General features: G+C 38.1%; 1 long non-coding RNA gene across 7 annotated transcripts in view; it reads right to left on the bottom strand.

The window, feature by feature from the left end:
* The window catches only part of LOC127809689 (uncharacterized), a 48,999-nt gene that overhangs the window by 4,483 nt on the left and 21,989 nt on the right, over positions 1–22,527 (bottom strand). For 5 of the 7 annotated variants that reach the window (XR_008025202.1, XR_008025201.1, XR_008025197.1 and 2 more), the window contains exons 4-5: positions 15,597–18,382; positions 15,449–15,506 (exon numbers count right to left, since the gene is read on the bottom strand). This is a non-coding gene — a long non-coding RNA (uncharacterized LOC127809689). The remainder of the gene's footprint in view (positions 1–15,448; positions 15,507–15,596; positions 18,383–22,527) is intronic. The other 2 variants (XR_008025198.1, XR_008025203.1) reach the window with 2 other exon arrangements.

Raw genomic sequence — 22,527 nt, 5'->3', positions numbered from 1 at the left:
TGGTAGGTCCTTTATCTCTTTTGATGTCACCTTTTTCGAGTCTACCCCTTTTTTCTCTTCTTCATCTGATGTCTCGTCCTCCTCTCTTCATCAGGTTCTTCTAATCCCATCTTTTGCTTCTTTGTTCCCATTTCCTATTCTTGTTCCTCTTCAAACTTATCAGCTTCATTCTAAGCCACCATTTGTGCCTCTTGTCGTCCGTCCACCACCACCTATTGCTGATGCTAATGTTCCTCCCAATGGTGCCACTCTTCCGTCTCCTTTCGATTATGTCCATACACTGGTTCGCCGCGATACATGTTCCACTTGGAATCCTCATCCCATTTATACTTTTGTGAGTTATCATCGATTGTCCCTTGTTCATTCTTCTTTAGTCTCTACTCTTTCTTTTGTATCTATTCCTAAGACTAATGTAGAAGCTTTGTCTTACCTTGGATGGTGCCATGTTATGGAGGAGGAGATGTTTGCGCTGTTGGCTAACGTGACCTAAGATCTTGTTCCTCACTAGGTGTTTACTATCAAGGTTGGTCTGAACAACATTGTTGATTGTTTGGAAGCTCGGTTGGTTACCAAGGTCTATACTCAAATTTTTTGTCTTCATTATGGTGAGATACCTTTTCCCTAGTGGCTAAGATTGCTTCAAGTCTTTCTTAATATTGCCACTATTCAATAGTGGCCTATTTATTAGATGGATATCAAAAATGCTTTTCTTTGTGACAACTTTTAGGAGAAGGTCTACTCAAGGGGTGTCTAGCTTGGTATGTTGCCTATGAAAATCCTTACATAGTCTAAAGCAATCTCCTTAGTGTTGGTTTAGTTGCTTTAATTCTGTCATCCAATCATTTGGTATGGCTAGAAATGAAGTTGATCATTCTCTGTCTTATTGCGATTCTACTAGTGCAGTAATATTCTTGGTGGTGTATGTAAATGATATTGTTATTACAGGAGATATGAGGTTGGTATTGGGCAACTGAAAACTCCCTTGCACGGTCATTTTCAAACTAAGGATTTGGGTAGGTTAAAATATTTCCTTGGCATTGAGGTTGCTCAATCTGTACATAGTGTATGCATCTCTTAACGGAAATATGCCTTGGATATTTTGAAAAATACTAGTATGCTTGATTCTCAATCTATAGATACTCTTATGGATTCTAACCCTAAGCTTGTACTAGGATAGGGGTGGCATTGGAGGATCCTTGACGATATAGGAGACTGGTTGAGAAGCTTAATTACCTCACCATTACTCGACCCGACATCTTTTGTTATTGGTATAGTGAGTTAATTCTTGGACACCCTTTGTGATAGCCACTGACATGCTTTAGTGTGTATCTTGAGGTACATTAAGAATGCCCTTGGTAAAGGCTTGTTATTTGAGAACGAAGGACACAAATAGGTTGTTGGATATTCTAATGTAGCTTGGGTTGGTTATCCTATAGGTAGGCACTCTACCTCAGGCTGTTGTGTCTTGGTTAGGGGTAATTTAGTGTCTTGGAAGAGTATGAAGCAAAATGTTATGGCTAGATGTAGCACATAAACGGAGTATTAGACCATGGTTTTAGCCACATGTGAGTTAGTATGGCTCAAGCACCTTCTTGAGTTAAAATTTGGAGATTTAGGGCTTATGTAACTTATTTGTTATAATCAGACAACCTTTCATATCGCTGTGAATAGTGGGATTATATGAGCTGGTATGTTCGTGATATATGGGGATCTATGTGTGCATGTGCATGACTATAGTATTAACATTGTTGGAAAGATCCCACAATCTATGGGATTGATTATCAATCCCAATTATTCCACAATCTATAGAAAACCAAAGATGTTAGTATTTTATTCTTTGTTTTCTCTCGACCTCTTTTTCTTGCATTAGATGACAATGATCCTATGCAATAAATATATGATAAATAAAAACTAATAATTATTTTATCATTTTACAGATGAAAAAACCAATATATTAAAACATAGCTAATTATTCCTTACCAGCGCAACTTTGTCTTGTAAATGAATCAAAATTAGGTAGTGTGACGAGAGTTTGTTCGTTGGTTTCAGTTATACCCTCCATTGGCTACAACATAGACTTATATATAGAAAGTGACTAAAGAAAAAACAAACACTGAAATACGCTAAGCTTTAGAAAAATAGAGGGAAAAAAAAAAAACATACCAAAACTAAGCAAGCAAGACATATATTGTAATGTATCAAGAGCCCAGAGAAGGGTAGTATATATCGAGGATAAGTAAGGAAGGAAACAACACCAGCTGGATACCTTTTGGGATGAATGTAGGTAAAGAACTCTTGAGTTAAGCGTGCTTAAGCCGGGAAAGCTCAAGGATGGGTGACCCTTGGGAAGTTTGCATAGACCCATCAGGGTAAGTCGTTCCGATCATTCCTATCGCTTGATGCAGGATGTTACAGGTGATATTAGAGCAACTCGGGCCGTGTGTTGGGACCATGTACTAGTCAAGGGTACTGGACTGGGAACCGTGTACTAGCCTAAGGCTAGGGGTACTAGACTAGGGACATTGGACAGGGGAGAACTGGGACCAGTTGTAAGGTCGCATGACGAGTACGTCATGTGCTCAAAGGGAGGGGGGAGAATGCAATACATCAAGAGCCTAGAGAATGGTAGTATATATCGAGGATAAGTAAAAAAAGAAATAACACCAACTGGATACCTTTTAGGCTGAATGTAGGCAAAGAACTCCTAGGTTAAACGTGCTTGAGCTGGGATCCTTAAGTTTCCCCCTGAAAAATTCGCGTAGACCCATCAGGGTAAGTTGTTCCAATCCTTCCTATCGCTCGATGTAGGATGTTACATATACAATCAATCATCATCACTTGAAACTAGTTTTTGTTTCTCTCTTCCTCTAGTCCTTTTCTTTCCCTTGACTAAAGGATACATTCTTTTCCTTCGTTGCCTTGATGTCCCTTCTTCAAATGCAATCTCTAGCGAAATGTCACTTCTATGGCATGAAAACTCACAGTCATGTAGATCCGCATCTTAGGTTGAACATTGGCCAATGTTTGACAGATCATTTTGTTGAAATGGTTCATCACTAGTAGCTTCATGGGCATCCATATCATAAAAGTCTCGACGTTGTGATCGTTAAACAACATACCAATTAGGTTCCTCCATTTCCCTTACATAAAATACATGTTCATCTTGGCAAGCAAGTATAAATGATTCATTAGTCTACAATGATCTATCAAAATTTAAGGAAGTGAACCCATAATTATCTGTTATGATTCCTCTTCCTTGATTGTATACATCTCTCCAATCACACTTGAATGGTATTACTCGTAAATGACCAAGATATTGCAATTCGATAATATTCATCAACACACCATAGTAATCCACATTACCAAGGGTTGGGTTACCATCTCTTATAGTTGCAAAACTATTAGTTTTCCCCCTTCATGAAAACTCCACTATTTTGAGTTTTTAATTCGTTCTCTCGATCTCGGGTGTGGAACCAAAAACCATTAAAAATATAACCTTTGTATAACAATGCACTATGATTTGGCCCTCAAGCAAGTGATAACAAATGATTGGTGACTTGGACATTTTCTGAATTATGCATTTGTGTCACCTATCCATTTAAAGTGAAATGGGTTAAATAACAATATAGTTCAAATGGATGGTATTGAACATGTAACCACAAAACATTTAAATGATACATATTGGATCTTAATATACTTACTTGATGCTCAAACCAACTTGGGAATTCTCTATTGTGAATGTTTTCTACATTTCTAGGATGGGAATGGGCTAGAGATTGGACCACCAATTGTTTGTGTTCTCTATTTTAAATTACACACAAAAAGGGTAAGAGAAATTCCATAGAAAAATAATTGTTATAAATTAATTAGTATAAAATATGTCAAAATTATCACTTACTCTTATGAATAATTGGATTTCATCACAATTTTTAAGGACATAATCGAGCTTGGGACCATTCCTCGTTTCCAAGCTTACATTGAGTTGTTTTTCCTAAAGCACGACCTGTTTGAGTAAACACAAATAATCCAACAATTGTTTCCACACCACCCCTATTAGCATTTCTTTCAACGCGATTGAATTTCGTTTCACATCCGCTTAGGTATCTAGAACAAAAATTTAGGCATTTTTTTGCAAGATATCCCTCTGCAATTGAACCCTCTGGACGACTCTTATTATGCACATAAGATTTCAATGTGCGTAAATACCTATCAAAGAAATTTATAATTTTTCTTAAACTCTTTAATAAGGGGTAAACTTTTTTTTTTTCCCCCCAAAAAAACTAGTATGAATAAGAACATGTGCAAACATTTTAATTAGATACATCCAACGATACTGGACAGGGCCGGCAATCTTAGCTTCACTAGGTAAGTGAATAGGCAAGTGTTCCATAATGTTGAAAAAAGTTGAAAGGAAGATTCGTTCTAATTTGCAAAGAGTTTCAGCAATTTGGAGCTCAAGTTCATTTAACCTTTCAACCCTTAATACTTTGGAACAAATCTCTCGAAAAAAATTGCTCAATTCAATCAATGCACCAGAAACATCCTTAGGGAGAAAGCCCCGTATAGCAAGAGGGAGTAATCGTTGCATAAGAATGTGGCAATCATGACTCTTTAAGGACTAGATTTTGTGCTCCTTGATATTAACACACCTTGAGATATTTGACGAATAACCATCCGGTACTTTAATTTCTTTCAAAAATTCACACAACATCAATTTTTCTTTTAAAGACAACATGTAACATGCCAGAGGTATTTTACTATCTTCACCGAGTAGATGGAGTGTCTCTCTAATGCCCATCTCTTTCAAGTCCATGCGAGCTTTCTTACCATTTGTTGATTTTCCTTGAATATGCATGATCATTCCAATGATATTGTCACATACATTTTTTTCAATGTGCATAACATTTAGATTGTGACGCAACAAAAGTTCTTTCCAATAAGACAGCTCAAAGAAGATACTTTTTTTCTTCCAATGTTTTAGCCAAGTATCACTAGAATTATCCCATTTTCCTTTTTCAACAGTGCATAATTGTTCAAACACATCATATCCAGACAATTGTGGAGGTCAGTCCCTTCGTTCCACGTTCCCATTAAAATGAACTTTATTATTATGCCATTTATGGTTCCTAGGTAAAAATCGACGATGGCCCATATAACAAAATTTGTTCCCATAACTTAGCCAATGAGACTCGGTGTGTTTGTTGCAACAGGACAAGCCCACTTTCCCTTTGTACTATATCCAGAAAAATTTGCATAGACAGTAAAGTCATTAATAGTCCATAAAATAGTTGCATGCAACTGAAAATTTTGCTTCTTTGAGGTATCATACGTTTGAACACCGGCCTCCCATAACTCCTTCAATTCTTTAATCAAATGTTGCAAGTAAACATCAATGTGGTTCCCATGGGCTTTTGTGTAATATCCCAAATTCCTATGAGATTTATTATAAACATCCATGTTAAGGACCTGATAAAGTACGATTCAAAGATCTCAGGCCTAAGTGCAATTTTGAGAATTAAGGAAAAACAAGCATGACTATCAAAAGGCTTAGGGTCACGGCACAAGATGTTTTTTCCATAGAAGGATATTTTGGGAATTAGGGGTTTCCAAGGAAAGAGGTGGCCAAGGTAAAAATAAAGAAAGAAGTTGGGATATAGTGGAAATTCTTAAAACTTGTAACTAAGGAATTAAGCTAACTAAACCGGACGAACTGGTAATTCGATAAGGATAAGGACAAGACACTTGGCATCTTGAGGATAAGCCACATGGAAAAGCAATGATTAGGCACCAATCTCTAAGAGGATAGGTGGCAAAAGTAATAATTGGGGCCAAATCTCAACACCGACACACTGTAACATATGATTCGCCAAACCAATCTATAAATAAACCTTGGGGGGGAAAGAATTTTGGGCAACCTAAAGGAGGGAAATAAGGAAAGGTGAGAGCAATATTCTGCAAAAGAAGAAAACGGGAGGTTCTGCTAAAATTTTGAGAGTAATAGCCGTGTAGGGAAGTTTTGGGGCTACCTCGAAGAACGTGCCAAAACCCATCAAAAGCTGCGAGGTAAGTGCAATCTAACTTTACATTCTTTTAGAGGGATGAAAGAGGAGCATGTAGGAAAAAATAGGGGTCGAATCGGAGTTAAAACGAGGGACATATAGTAGAAATACAAAAGTAACGCAGTGTTGTCACGGCGACGCGTGAATTACAAGTGCCACGAAAAGGCTGCGTATTCAGGCGCGTGGCCAGCCTTCTTGGGGTGCATGAGGGTGTGTGGGGCCCCCTTTTCCTTTGAAATTTTCCAGAAAAATTATTTAAATAAAGTTCTACACTTCCATTTAAAAATATTTAATGTTGACCTTACGAAAACTAGTGTTTTGACTAAAAAACAGCCTTGGTAAGGGGTAGATAGTAACTGACAAGGTACAATAAAGGTGAGTGGTTTTCTAAAAAAACATTTCTACATGTTGATCATATTATTGAGCATGTTGAGTTGGTAAGCATATTCTTTTTCGGTATTTTCATGCATCACTACGTGTGGCTTGTAACTGATTGTGATTATCATGGGTGAAGGGAGACTTCACTTGGCCATGTTGTGAGGCTGTGCTATATTATGTCTTAAGCAGGGGTGATTGCAACACCCTGGCGTCACTTCCACCTGGAGCATGCATATTTGCATTTTGCATTTACACACACGAAATTAATTTTGAACCCTCACCTAGATTTAACAATCTAACTTGGGTGTTTCATATCCCTGGAATATTCAAATGTTCTAAGTTTGTCAAACGTACTAGGTTCAAGCTCGAGAGAAAGGGGGGAGGTTGCCCGAGTTTAATTATTCTGTTATACTATTTTCTCATGGATTTGTTGTAACTTCACAAGAAGTGTATTCTAACTTTAAACTCCATGTTATCTCATCGTATGGGGACTCGATTGTAACATTAGAAAGCTCCTTTAAATAATTATGTGTGCAAATGAATGTTTGGTGAAAGTCCCAATACGTTTTAGGTTACGATCCTAGTTGCATTTTATGGGATTTCCATAACGCCCATGTAAATATTATATTTATTTTATACCACATGTCATAGTTTGGATCGGGGCATTATATTTTGAACCAAAAATAAGTAAGGTTAATATGAGATAAGGCTGCTTCATGCACATCCAAGGGGGCAAATTACATGGAATTACAACCAGAGGCCATGTACTATGAGCAATGCTCATTGAGCCAAATGGATTAAATCCATTACTTGTCAATCCAAGTCTAACATTACGAGGTTCAATTGAAAACGAAGGATAATGCTCATCTAACTTTTTCCAAGCTTCAGAATCAACCGAATGACGTAATAACCCATCCTTAACACGTTCCTCTTCGTGCCATCGTATATCTGAAGTTGTTTTGGATGACATATATAGCCTTTGAAGCCTTAAGGTCAATGGGAAATACCTTAGGGTTTTTGTAGGTACATTTTTCCCAGTTACATCTTTTTTTCCTACCACTGACTTCCACTTAGGAGCACCACACTTTACACATTCATGACAATTTGCATATTCTTTTCGAAAAAGTATACAATCATTTGGGCATGCATCTATCTTTTCATAATTGAGTCCTAAAGCTTGGATAAATTTCCTAGCTTCATAATAAGAAGATGTGACAGATTCACTCATTAGAAATGTAGATCTTATTATCTCAAGTAGCATATTGAATGAATTGTTACTCCACCCACTTAAACATTTCAAATGCAACAGTTTCATAAGAAACGAAAGCTTCGACACATGGGTGCATCTTGGAAATAGAGGTTGTTCAGCATCATGCAATAATTCATAAAAAAAAATTGCGCTTGAGTTCAGCTCATTCTCGTTAGATGAATCATGACCCATATCAATATTAACACATGGCATCCCAAAGGCTTCTTCAAACATAGGACGCATACCATCATCATTATTGTTGTCATCATCCTCATCACTTATCTCTACCTGAACCAATACATCTTCCCCATGGTAGTACCAATTAATGTAATTCTTAACTATTCCATACCTAACTAGATGAAACTTGACATCATCTTGAGTAAAAAAATATGTATTGTTACATTGCACATAAGGAACTCTGCCTAGGAATGTTATCCACTACCAATCCCAATCCCGGATAAAGGATGAGGGTTGTGTTAGGTAGCTGACAGCCAACGTAAAACCTAGTCGGATCCAAAATATAAACTCTAGACAAACTATGAAAAATCATTAGAGCGTAACCCTTCATAGCGACGCGCTACACTGTCCGCGTGTAGTGTTAAGTGAGTTAGGGCTGCTGCATCAACGCCCAGATGTAGTGACAAATGAGCAAGGGTCCCCGCATTTGCTTGGACGGATGTGGGTAAAGAAGTTAGTCCAAAATCAAAAACAAATTCAAAATCAAGGCCAAAACCAAAATCATAGATTAAGGATTGAGTCATAGAACATAAGAACATTAACAAGCAAAACTATGGAAGTGGTAGATGTGATGATTAGTGTTCTAAAAAGCGCTAGGCCTTAGTCGGGCAGCAGACTGGCGCCTAACGCTTAAGCCGCCTAGGCGAGGACTAGGCGGCGCCTAGAAAATTTAATTTTTTTTTTTATTTTTTTCTTAATATATTCTCTCTCACTCCCCCTCGAGCAAATTTTAGCACGCGCTCTCTCTCTCTTACTCCCCCATCCCACCCCCCGTCCCCCAAATTTCAGCACTCTCTCTCTCTCAAACCTGCCTCCTTCGATCACAGCGATGGTCACCTGCCTCTTTCGATCACATCGCTGCCCCCTGTTTGCTATATTACCATAGGTAAGCCTGAAGGCTATTCCCGTCCCTATCAAGCGGTGGCAAAGGTGACAACGAGATCTGATAGAGGCGACGACAACTTTGCAATAGATAGTTGGTGGCGGTGCGTGCGAGAGAGAAGGGGAAATTGACAAAAGAGAAGGGGTACCGAGTAAAGGGAAACAAAACCCTAATAAATTTATACTAAATCGGTTCACGCGGCCGAGGTGACCAATTAGGCCATAATCGGCCAGGCGATTCACGCGACTAGGCATCCGCCTTTGCTGCTTAGGCATCGCCCGGTACCGATTAGTTGGGTCGACGCCTAAGGGGGTCGATTTGGCCACAATCATGGCAGTCAGCGGCCGCCTAGGCTACGTTTTAGTTCACTGGTGATGATTAGGAAAAAGATTAATATTATGTGCCTTCAAGAGACGAGATGGGTAGGGAAAAAAATAAAAACTTTATCAGAAACTAGATATAAAATGTGGTACACAGGAAATGATCGAGCGAAAAATGGAGAGAGGATTATTATAGATAAAAGCTTAGTAGATGAGGTAATGGATATAAAGAGAATAGGGGATAGGATTATTATGGTGAAGGTTGGTCTAGAAAGAATGACTATGAATATCTTTAGTACATATGCATCACAAGTGGGGTTAGATGAGGAGATGAAAACAAAATTCTGAGAGGACCTAGAGAGACTCATACGAATGATACCAAAAAGAAAGAGTGATTATAGGAGGTAACTTAAATGGTTACGTGGGTAGAGACAGAAATGGCTATAGAGATGTACATGGAGGATATGGATTCGGGGAAATTAATAATGAGGATAAGTCTATTCTAGACTTTGCTATGGCATATGAGCTCATCATAACCAATACTAGGTTCAAAAAATAGGACGAACACTTAATCACATATAAAAATGTCACATCAAGCACCCAAATAGATTACTTCCTCATGAGACAAGAGGATCAGTTATGTTGTAGGGATTGTAAGGTGATACCCGGGGAGTGTTTGACTACTCAACATAGACTTTTAGTATTTGACGTCCAAGTAAGAAATTGAAAGAGAAAAAATCACATAAAACAAAATCCAAGAATAAGGTGGTGGGATTTAAAAGGGGAGAAACAACTAATTTTCAAAGAAAAATTAAGGGGTAAAAGAAAATGGAATGGAAAAGGACAAGCAAACCAAATGTGAAGGGAAATGACTACTGCTCTGAGAAGCACGGCAAATGTAGTTCTTGGAGAGACAAATGGTAGAGCCCCAAACCTTAATTAAGGAGTCTTGGTAGTGGAATGAAGATGTACAGTTGAAAATTAGAAATAAGAAAACTTGCTATAAGGCTGTATATCAGTGCAACAATGAAGAAAACCTAAAAACTTATAATCAGCAAAAAGAGCTGTTAGTGAAGTAAGGTCAAAAGCATATGAGAATCTATATAAACGACTTGATACAAAAGATGGAGAAAGGGATATATATAAATTAGCTACAGTAAGAGAAAGAAAAACAAGGGATCTAAACCAAGTGAAATGCATAAAAGATGAAAATCAAAATGTATTAGTGAATGAGGGAGCGATTAAGGAGAGACGAAAAGAGTATTTCACAAAATTATTCAATGTTGGTGGAGATGCAAAAGTTAGGTTGAGACATCTTAGTAACTCTATAGGGAATGTGAACTATACATTTTATCAACGCATAAGTTCAAATGAAATAAGGCAAGCATTAAAAAAGATGAAAAATCATAAGACAGTGGGACCAGATAATATACCAATAGAAGCAGGGAAATGCATAGAAGAAGAGAGCATCTCCTGGCTAACGAAATTACTTAACACGATCCTTAAATCAAAAAAGATGCCAGATAAGTGGAGGATGAGTACTTTGGTTCCTATATACAAGAACAAATGAAATGTTCAAAACTGTGAAAATTACAGAAGAATTAAGTTAATGAGCCATACCATAAAACTCTGGGAGAGAGTAATAGAGCAAAAACTCAGAAAAGAAACAAATGTCTCGAAAAATCAGTTTGGTTTCATGCTTGGTAAGTCAACAATGGAAGCTATATACCTACTGAGGTGCCTAATGGAAAGGTATCGAGATCAACAGAAGGATCTGCATATGGTGTTTATAGATCTAGAAAAGGCCTATGATAAGGTCCCTAGAGAAGTATTATGGAGAGTTTTAGAGAAGAAATGAGTCCGAATAGCCTATATACAAACCCTTAAGGACATGTATCATGGTGCAAAGACAAGAGTCAGACAATGCGGATGGGATACTGAACCATTTCAAATTACAATGGGACTGCATCAAGGTTCTGCACTAAGTCCATACTTATTTGTTTTAGTAATGGATGAACTAACTAAACACATTCAGACAGAGGTGCCATGGTGTATGCTATTTGCAGATGACATAGTGTTAGTGGATGAAACAAAAGAGGGAGTGAACACTAAACTTGAGTTATGGAGAAACAATTTAGAATCGAAGGGATTTAAATTAAGTAGAAGGAAAACAAAATATATGGAATGTAAATTTAGTAAGAATGCAAGAGTGGAGAATGTTATAATAAAATTAGAAGACCAAATCTTACAAAGAAAAGACCATTTTTAATATTTGGGATCAATGATTCAAAAAGATGGAGAAATTCACGAGGATGTCACGCATAGAATTAAGGCAGGTTGGCTAAAATGGAGAAATGCATCAGGGGTGTTATGTGATAGTAAAATCCCATTAAAACTGAAAAGAAATTTCTATAGGACAGTTATAAGACCAGCCCTGTTGTATGGCTTAGAATGCTAGGCAGTCAAATACCAGCATGAGCAAAAGACGAGCGTAGCGGAGATGGGGATACTAAGATGGATGTGCGGCCATATAAGAAAAGATAAAATTAGAAATGTGGTTATTCGTAATAAGGTAGGAGTAGTGCCAATCGAGCAGAAAATGAGAGAGACTAGACTAAGATAGTTTGGTCATGTGAGAAGGAGACCAGGAGACGCTCTTATGAGAAGAGTTGATGAAATGGAACAATTAGTCAAAAAAAAAAGGTAAAGGCAGACCCAAGAATACTTTGGAAGAGACATTAAAGTTTGATATGAAGTATATGGGCCTAAATGAAGATATGACAAAAGACAGAAATACATGGAAGTCTAGAATTCATATAGTCGACCCCACATAGTGGGATAAAGGCTGGATATGATGTTGTTGTTGTTGTACATTGCACACAAGGACACCGAATTTTTCCATTTATGCATGAGTTTTTGAATGCGAATTCAAGGAAATCATCAACTCTATTCAAGTATTGGTCACAAAGTCTGTCATCCAATTGCATCAAACTCCTATCCATCACACTAATTAAAAATAAATATTAATATAAAAATTAATATTCCTATTCAAAAAACTAACAAAGAAAACTATAACAAATGTAAAGTACAAGTTTAACGTAAAATTTATAAAAGTTGTTAAACATCCATTAGACAATCTAAATATAATGGACAAATAAACACATAAATTAGGGTGATCTCTCACTACCCGGAGGGAGTGATAAAATCCCCATCACTCACGGGGTATGTACATACACAATGTCAATGTACATATATATATATTCACTATTCCATACCCTATAAATTAGGGTGATCTCTCACCACCCGAAGGGAGTGATAAAATTCCCATCACTCACAAGATACATACATTTTACAATGCAAATAGAATCTCAAATAACGCAACAATTTGAAAACAAACCAACACTGCAAGGGAAATGAGAAGGGTGATAATATTAGTAGCCCCAAAGCTTATAGCAATAATAATTTTTCTTGAAATTAAGTTGTCCTGTTTTAGCAAAATTAAGGGTGACAATATTAAGTTTTTGTTATCTTCAAGTTTAAACTTAATATTAAGGATTTGATCAAAGAAATTATTCTCTCCAAACTGATGGCTTTGTCTGCATTTTTCACCATCATGTTTTCAATCACAGTTCTATGAATAAAAAAAAAAAAAAAAAAAAAACAAGAGGAAACATTTTTACCTACTTCATGTCCCTCTAACCCCTCCCACATCTAGTTTTCAAGCTCTCCTAACCCATTTCAAGCTCTCCTAACCCATGCCCATCTTGCAATGAAATGATCTAAAGCTTGAACCTAACTCAAATTACTAAGTATTGAATTTATTGTTGTTATAAGATAAATTCTCTCAAAGCCCTCTTTTGAACATCATTATATTCAGAGAGTGGTTAAGCTTTTTTCATTCACGGAGATATGAGAAAAGGGAGAGAGGGGGATAACAACAATGGGCCTCAGAAAAAAAGATATTCTCTCTCCAGTAGGGATTTTAGACTTGTTAGAAACACTGGCAACAGATCAAGAAATTAGTGACAATATTTTTGAGGACCAGTTTTTGGATCTGCAGCAGGATGAGAAAGAACCAATTTGAAAAGTTGAACAGCTAATTGAAGCTTCAGCTAAACAGATAGAAAGAAGATCTTACCATCAGGTTAGAGGCCACTTTATATCTGATCAAGGAGGATGGTTTATGTGTAGCCACACAGGCTGTTGTTGAGCAACAAAATAGAAGTACTTGTGGACTTGCAGTTGCCTAAAGAAGTTGAGTTAGAGGTTGCTAATGGAGGATTTGCTGACACCGTTGTGGAATATGGTTGGGAGAGAGTGAGAAAAGGGAGTTTGGCCACCATGTTACCAATTGCAGAGAGGCTATTAAACAGGAATGGGGAGTTAAGCCTAGTATTACTGGACAGACTTGGTTCCAGAAGAAGAGTGGGAGAAGTAAATAGGAAAGGCGGTAAAATGACACAGCAAAACCCAAATAAAGAGCTGAAAGAGGCAAGTTAAAGACCAAGTGGAAATCTTTTAACAAGAAGAGGTCAACATGCACAACAAAGGACTAGTCAGAATTCTATCCCTCATCCATATGGTTTATTTTGGATGTAGGAATATCAGGGATTTAAATACACCCCCTCTTAGGGGTGTTCAAAAAACCGGATCACCACGAAAACCTTCCAAACCACACCACACCGCGCGGTTTTTTTGGGTGAGCGGTTTGGCACGGTTTAAGAAAACAGCAAACCGTGCAGTTTGTGATTTGAAAATTTTGCGATTTGATTTTGAACTGAACCACCCGAGAAATATTGTATTAATAAAATAAATAAAAAATAAAATATAAAATATAAAAGGCATGTAACCCTAATGCCTTCCATTCTATTTCGAGCATTCTTTTCTTCTTCACTAAGTTCCCTCTACTAGAGGCGCAGTTAGCGCTTACCATAGAGAAACTAAGGTACAGCGAAAGCTCCTGCTTTCGAAAGAACGCTAGTGAACTAAGGTACAGTTCATCTCTCTCTCTCTCTCTCTCTCTCTCTATATATATATATATATATGCGACACTTCAGTTTCGCATTGTCTGCTACCAAATTCTATGGAATTTTTCTCTAAGATTTCATGTTCTTATTGTTTTTGTTGCACTTCAGATTGGTGTTGTCTAGTGCCAAATTCTGTGGAGCTTTTCTATGAGATTTTCATCTTTTTGTTTTGTTATTCAGATCTGATATCAGAAGCAAACTTTTTTTCGATAAGCAATGGCACTGGTGAGTGATTTTGATCTCGATCCAACGGCGTGTTAGATTCGGTTACTTCAAATAGATACTTCAAACCACGATTTGGCGTGTTAGATTCATTTTTCCAATACATTCAACATTTGGATGTTATTATTCAAACTGCGCCAAACCGCGCCGAATTGTGAAAACCAAACAGCATCAAGCTGCGAAAAACAAGCATTCAGCAAACCGTGGAAACTGCACCGCAAAATGTTGTGCAGTTTTTGCTCACCAAACCAGACCATGCGGTTTGATTTTAAAGGAAAATCACATATGCAGTTCAACGTATTAAAAATGTCAAAAACCGACCAAACCCAACCGTGCACGCCCCTGCCCCCTCTTTTCTGAACTGCAGTCAAGAATTTATCTAAAAATTTTATAAGTTAAACAGGCTAATAAAGAAGATAGTTTAGATACATATCTTACCAACAGAAAAATTTCACATAGCGATCACCTACATCAATCAGGGTGTCAGGTGAATAGACCTTATCTTTTTCTTCTTGTTCTTTTACTTCTTTTTTCTTGTTTTATCTCTATCAGTATCAAAGGAATAAAAGCCCTCCCAACCCCACCTTTCTCTCTCACACACGCACATGTGATGATCAAAAGGAACTGGTTTCATTATTTCACATTGCACCTCTATTTAGAATAACAAACATCAGTACAATTTTCCTGTTAATTGTTATAACGAGCAATGCCAGCAAAAGGAACTGATTTCTTTGTTTAATGTGGCACTTCTATTAAGATTAACAAGAATCAGTAACAAAGTCAGTATAATTTCATGTTATGAACTATATCATAACATGGATTTAAACTATCATTCTGTTCAATTTTTAGCAAGAAATAATGTTAATGTGCAGTTATATGGTCAAGGAAATTATTACCAATAAAAAAGATTTCTCATTTTCTTGTACTCATCCATAATAGCAAGACAATAGAGAAAATTTTGAGCTGGGAAAGCAAGAAACTAATGAAATGAATCAAAGACCTAAATCAGCTGATAGAAGAGTCAATAGTGAAATGAAAATAGTAAGCATAGGGAAGAGGCAACTGTAAGTTACCTGTTTGCTTGATTAGGAAGGGCGAAGTAGAAACGCCTTTCACATGAACTCAAAATGCCTAAAACCAGAGATAAATCCATGGATGAGGAGTAAAACTAAGCACCAAAAACAAAATATGTTCTCTACTGCAACAAAATCAAAAAGAGACCTACTAGAGTTGGAGGCTGCGATGGAGATGGAGACGACGGCGGCGTTGAGGCAGCGGTGGCAGCGACAGCTACAGTGACAGCGTTGAGGCAACAAGGAGGCTGTGACGGAGCCAAAGCCGAAGACGGAGATAGAGAAGGAGAGGGTTGCGGAAGTCAGGCAGCGGAGGTGACGGGGTGGAAGCAGTGAAGGCAAGATGAGAGGGAGATGGAGGGAAATAAATGAGGCAGGAGAGATGAGGGAGAGAGATGAAGGGGCCAATGTATACGGAGAGATGGGATTTACATTTTTTAACTTTTATTTATATTTTGAAGGAAAAGAAAAATAAACAAAATATCTTTTCCTTTTTTGTAAATTTTAGATATTTTTGAAACTTTTGTTTATATTTTGAAGGAAAAGAAAAATAAACAAAATATCTTTTCTCTTTTTGTAAATTTCATAGTAATAAAAAAATACTTTTTAAGAATATTGAAATAAAAACATATTTTGTTTTTAATTATTAATTATATTTTATATTTTAAGAATATAAAAGTATACTTTTTAAGAATAAGTATATTATTAATTATTAATTATAAAAGTATATTGAAATAAAAAAATATACTTTTTAAGAATATTGAAGGAAGAATGAGTTCTATTATGAAATAAAAACATGCATCAAAGTATATTGAATGAAGAATGTTATTAAGAATGAAAATATTTTTTATTAATTATTAATTATATTTTATACTTTATGTGACATTTTATATTAAGACATTGTTGTACTTTTCTATATTAATAATCCACCTTTAGTGGCCGTCACAAATAGTCATCTTTTAGTGACCGCCAACGCCAGCCCTCACAAATAAGAATAAGGGAGCCAAATCAACGTCTCAAGCTTTTAGTGGCCGCCACGTCCAGTCATCACAGATAATATATTTTTAGTGGCCGCCAATGACGACCCTCACAAATAAGCTTGTTTGAGTAGACCGACCAACATTCCACGCTTTTAGTGGCCACCATGTTCGGTTGTCACAAATAATCCATCTTTAATGGCTGCCACACGTGGCCTTCACAAATAATATGGTTTTAGTGGCCGCCAATGCTAGCCCTCACAAATAAGCTTGTTTGAGTAGACAAAGCTTTTAGCGGCCGCCATGTTGGGTTGTCACAAATAATCCACCTTTAGTGGCCATCACAAATAATCGTCTTTTAGTGGCCACCACGGTCAACTATCACAATAATGCACCTTTAGTGGCCACAGATTGTGGCCGTCACAAATAATGAGCTTTTTAGTGGCCAGTTTTGTTCAACTGCTGCTAAATAGGTCTTTTCAGTGACAAACATTCTTTGGCCGCCACTAATAGTTGTAATTGTGACAAATATCTTTTGGCCGCCACTAAAAGTGGCCACTAAAAGCCACTTTTCTTGTAGCGATTATACTTCATCACATTCTATTTATTCGAATCTTCAAGCATATACCAATTCATATCTATTATGTAATTTTTCCATCACTACACATAGCAGTTACTAAGCTCCCAACAAAGACAACCGAAAGATGGACGGGTAATCGTTCGCGACCGGCCAACAGCTCCCTACCCAAAGTTGACTACTTGCTGGGCCTCGCTACTGCCTCACCCTCTTTTCTTGTGGCTCACCTTCTTTTTAACATTATTACAGGAGTAGGAGCAGATATCAAGATCAGATCATTTGGCATGTCGGTCTTAGGTGGCAATGACTACAGGACAGTCCCGACTGAAAAGATATTTGGGGTGTGAGTTGTGATAAGGAACTCAAATATTGCAATTGTTGTATTTGATAGGTTGATGCCTTACTATGTAAGGAAATGCCCTTGAATTGTGTATTTATAATTAATTTGCTTCCGTTGTTATATAATTGTGAGGCAAATCTAAGCCCATCTATATGAGTTATAAGCTAGTTGTGAATATAAATTGAGGAAATGCTGGGTTGTCACAATTTGGTATCAAAGCACGGTTGGGATGAGTCTCTCCTGTACACCTAGGGGTGTTGAAAGGGGTCTAGGTTGTGTTTAGCAATGGGGTATAAGTCTGAATAAAAGTCTCCATTCCTAAGTCACGATTAGGAAGGGAGTGAAGTGAAGTGTCCCCAAACATGTGTGTGAAGTATGGTATAAATTTGCATTGGGATACTCCAGTAAGGGGCCATATGCTTTTGGGCTTGGTCTTAGGTCAAGGAGTGGGATATTTGGTAATTGACCTAATACTCGACTTGATGTACAGGTCACGAGATATCTTGTCATTTGGTATGAACCCAGGAGGACCGAGTTTCAAGTTGTCGGACCCGAACCTGGGGGCAATAGACTTAATCTGGGATCGTTGGGAACATGAGCTACTCTCCGCAATGGGAGGTAAGCAACGTGATGGAGAACACGTGGTGAGCTTCTTGTGGCGCGTGGATCAAATGTTTCAATTGATCTTACATGAGCACCTGTGGGGACATTTTGAAAAGCAGGTTCTCTGTGTGAGAAAATATATGAACGAGAGGTGGAGGCAGCTCACGCGGATCTTGATGCAGGATATGACCCTTCGGTTTCATTACGAGCAGTTTGCCCACGTTGTAGAGCGACAGGCAGAGATTTGGGACCCGAGTGATTCAGGGAGACAACGGGCATCCTCTGCGGGACATCCAGCAGAAGTCGTGGTGCAGAGTCCTACTCACTTGAGAGATGAATTAGCAAGACCCAATTCTAGTGTAGGGAGTAGCGGAGGGTTGGCATATCTGGCAGATGAGGCCACATCTCGAGCAGAGGGGGGACGAGAGGAGCACCACCTAGCGAGAACATGCTTGTGTTAGTAAAAAAAACAAAGAGAGATACTAAGTTGATTGTTAAGTGTGGTTTGTGTGTTTATTTTATTTTGGCCGATGGCATGGATGTAAGTAGTTGGTTTACAGGGCATGTGTAAAATAAAGAAATAAAAGTTTTGTATCGACTCTCTTTAGGCATGTGCAGTTGTTTTGAAATATGTATAGGAAATTAATAAGGCATGAGCCTTATATGTAATATTAGAGACATGTTATGATTGTATCGCATGTGTCGGAAAAACCTGTGTGTGTGAGTTGGATGAGTAATAGCATGTAATGGTGTAGAATAATGTCTTGAATGGATATATGGCATATGTTCATGATGCGTGCCTAGTGTGATCTAGGGCATGAGATACTCGCTTGGGGAATCAATGCGTGTGAAGCTACAACTCACGATACTCGTCTGGTGTGGTTTCAGCACGTAGTAGGACGTTGGTCCTTATGATGATATGAAAAGATTGTTGATATAAGAAATCACATGTGTGTGGCACGTATTAACGAGCATGATGATGAGAGTAAAGTATGATTGAATATATACATTTTATAAAATGGTTAGGGGGACCATGTGTGGGTGGAAGTGTTGCGTGATATTATTGTTGATTTGCTTGGTTATTGTTATTGGTTGGCATGTGCGCGTGTATGCAGGGGTAACTATAAAGGAAAAGGGTGAGGCAGTAGCAAGGCACAGCAAGTAGTCGACTATGGGTAGGAAGCTGTTGGCCAGTCGCAAACAGTCACCCATCCTCTTTCCATCTGTCGATCGTCTTTGCTGGGAGCTCAGTAACTATCATGTGTAGTAATGGAAAAATTACATGATAGATGTGAATTGGTATATGCTTGAAGATTCGAATAAATGGAATGTGATGGAGTAGAATAGTCAAAGGACTATAGGCTACCACGGTGTTGAAAGGAAAGGACAAGAGGAAAAGTCGGTGAAATTGGATAGTCGAGAGCGAATTACTCTCATGTGGAATGGTCAACTTGGCTAAGAAAGTAAGAAACCTCAAGTGGAGTTGAAACCTTATGTAAGGTATATGCTTAATGGTAGAGTATATCCGAAGATGGAATTGAAATGATTAATTATATAAATGAATGTTAAAATGTGATACCGAATAAGTGGTATTAGAATTAGAAGATGGTGATGTAAGGAATGAAATATATTGGTGCAGTTACATGTTGTGAAAACATGTGGACATTAAAGTCTACCTGTTGTGTATAACAATGTAATGAATTAAGAGTTTTGTGTCTGAATAGCCTAACCATTTTATAAAATGTTTATATTTAATCATACCTTACTCTCATCATCATGCTCGTTAATACCCGCCACACATCCATGATTTCTTATATCAACAATCTTCTCATATCATCATAAGGACCAACGTCATACTACACACCAGAACCACACCGAACGAGTATCATGAGTCGTAACTTCACACGCATTGATTCCCCAAGCGAGTATCCCATGCCTTAGATCGCACTAGGCACGCATCATGAACGTATGTCATATATCCATTCAAGGCATTATTTTATACCATTACATGCTATTGCTCATCCAACTCACACACACAGGTCGTTTCCGACACATTCGATACAATCATAGCATGTCTCTAATATTACATATAAGGCTCATGCCTTACTAATTTCCTATACACATTCCGAAACAACTGCACATGCCCAAAGAGAGTCAATACAAAACTTTCATTTCTTTATTTTACACATGCCCTATAAAGCAATTACTTACATCCATGCCATCGGTCAAAATAAAATACACATACAAACCACACTTAACAATCAACTTAATATCTCTCTTTGTTTTTTTACTAACACAAGTATGTTCTCGCTAGGTGGTGCTCCTCTCGTCCCCCTTTGCTCGAGATGTGGCCTCATCTACCAAATATGCCAACCCTCCGCTACTCCTTACACTAGAACTGGGTCTTGCTAATTCATCTCTCGAGCGAGTAGGACTCTGCACCACGACTTCTGCTGGATGTCCCGTAGAGGATGCTCGTCGTCTTCTTGAATCACTCGGGTCCCAAATCTCCGCCTATCGCTCTACAACGTGGGCAAACTGCTCGTAATGAAACCGAAGGGTCATATCCTGCATTAAGATCCGCGTGAGCTACCTCCACCTCTCGTTCATATATTTTCTCACAAAGAGAACATGCTTTTCAGAATGCCCCCACAAGTACTCATGTGAGATCAATTGAAACATTTGATCCACGCGCCACAAGAAGCTCACCACGTGTTCTCCATCACGTTACTTAACTCCCATTGCGGAGAGTAGCTTATGCTCACAACGACCCCAGATTAAGTCTAGTACCACCAGATTCAGGTCCGACAACTCGAAACTCGGTCCTGGGTCCATACCAAATGATAAGATATCCCGTGACATGTACATCAAGTCGAGTATCAGGTCAATTAACAAATATCTCACTCCTCGACCTAAAACCAAGCCCAAAAATATATGGCCCATTACTAGAGTATCCCAATACAAATCTATACCGTACTTCACACACATGTTTGGGGACATTTCACTTCACTCCCTTCCTAATCACGACTTAGGAATGGGGACTCTTATTCAGACTCATATTCCACTGCTAAATGCAACCTAGACACCTCTCAACACCCTTATGTGTACAGGAGTAACTCATCCCAACCATGCTTTGATACCAAATTGTGACGACCCAGAATTTCCTCAATTTCTATTCACATCCAGCTAATAACTCAGATACGCGAGCTAAGATTTGCCTCACAATTATATAGCAATGGAAGCAAATTAATTATAAATACACAATTCATGGTCGTTTCCTTACATAGTAAGGCATCAACCAATCAAATATAACAATTGCAATATCTGATCCCCTGATCACAACTCACACCCTAAAGATCTTTTCAATCGGGATTGCCCTGTACAGATAGCCACCTAAGATCGACACTCCAAATGATCCGATCTCGACATTAACTCCTACACCTGGAATGATGTTAAAAACAAGGTAAATCACGAGACTCAGCAAGCATAATAAAAAAATAAAGAGAGAACAGGAGAAAGACCTCCCACTCTAGACACCCCCCACCAAATGTCGTGCAATAGATGATAATGCCACACTATACCGTACATCAAGATATCCAGTGCATAACAAAAATATATATACCAATGCATATAACAGTTCTTGGGGCCCACACAAGAAATGCACAACCTAGCGCCCAATTCCCAATATACATACCTATCGTAGCCACGAACTGACTGGCATAAGACACATGAGATGAGGCCCTAATAATATAATCCACATGAGCCCTAGGCTCTCACAACACAACCCACAAGAGCCTGAGGCTCTCATAACATAATCCACATGAACCCGAGGCTCTCACAACATAATCCACATGCTGGAGTTCCTGAGTCATAGCTACCCAGAGCCCAACTCCACTCATAGCTATCGAGGGTCAACTCCATACCAAAATCCACATTATACTGTAACTATGCAATGCAACAAATAACAGATGTAATGGCGTAGTAAGCATCAACGTGATACATTGGCCCCCATAAGCCAGGCATCAGACCACGCTTCGCCCACATAGGAATACACACCCAATGCAATGCTTATGCACCTAATCATTCTAAAATGTTCGTGTCCAAGCATTCACAGCTTATGTACCCCCCAATGGTGCAAGCCCAAACCCATGCACATCAATGCCATACAATGTCACATAATGGCAGAACTGGTCGGCAGTGTCCAGGCACCGGTCAACAGTCGTCCTCAGCCCAGTCAAAGGTTGCTCCTGCATCACCAAACGATCAACAGAAATCCGTAACCACAACCAAACCCCATCAATCTTCTAGAAACCTAGCTCATACTAGTTCGACATCACTCCTAAGGAAATAGGGGTGGTACAATACCTTGTAAACACTTACCAAATAAAACTCCAGAAGTCTCCTATTTAATTCAATTCAATTTAAGTTACATAAAAGGAATCCATAATTTAAATAAATAACACATGGAACCGAATAGGATTAAAGAAGGAAATGGAATTTGTAAATCGAAAGAAACTCGCAAAGGAAGTAAAGAGTTTGCCTTTAAATAGCTATTTTCAGTGTTTTTACGCCCACACACCGT

Source organism: Diospyros lotus, chromosome 9 (assembly GCF_014633365.1).
Source record: "Diospyros lotus cultivar Yz01 chromosome 9, ASM1463336v1, whole genome shotgun sequence".
Classification (NCBI taxonomy): domain Eukaryota; kingdom Viridiplantae; phylum Streptophyta; class Magnoliopsida; order Ericales; family Ebenaceae; genus Diospyros; species Diospyros lotus.
This window is presented reverse-complemented; position numbering and strand designations above follow the sequence as displayed.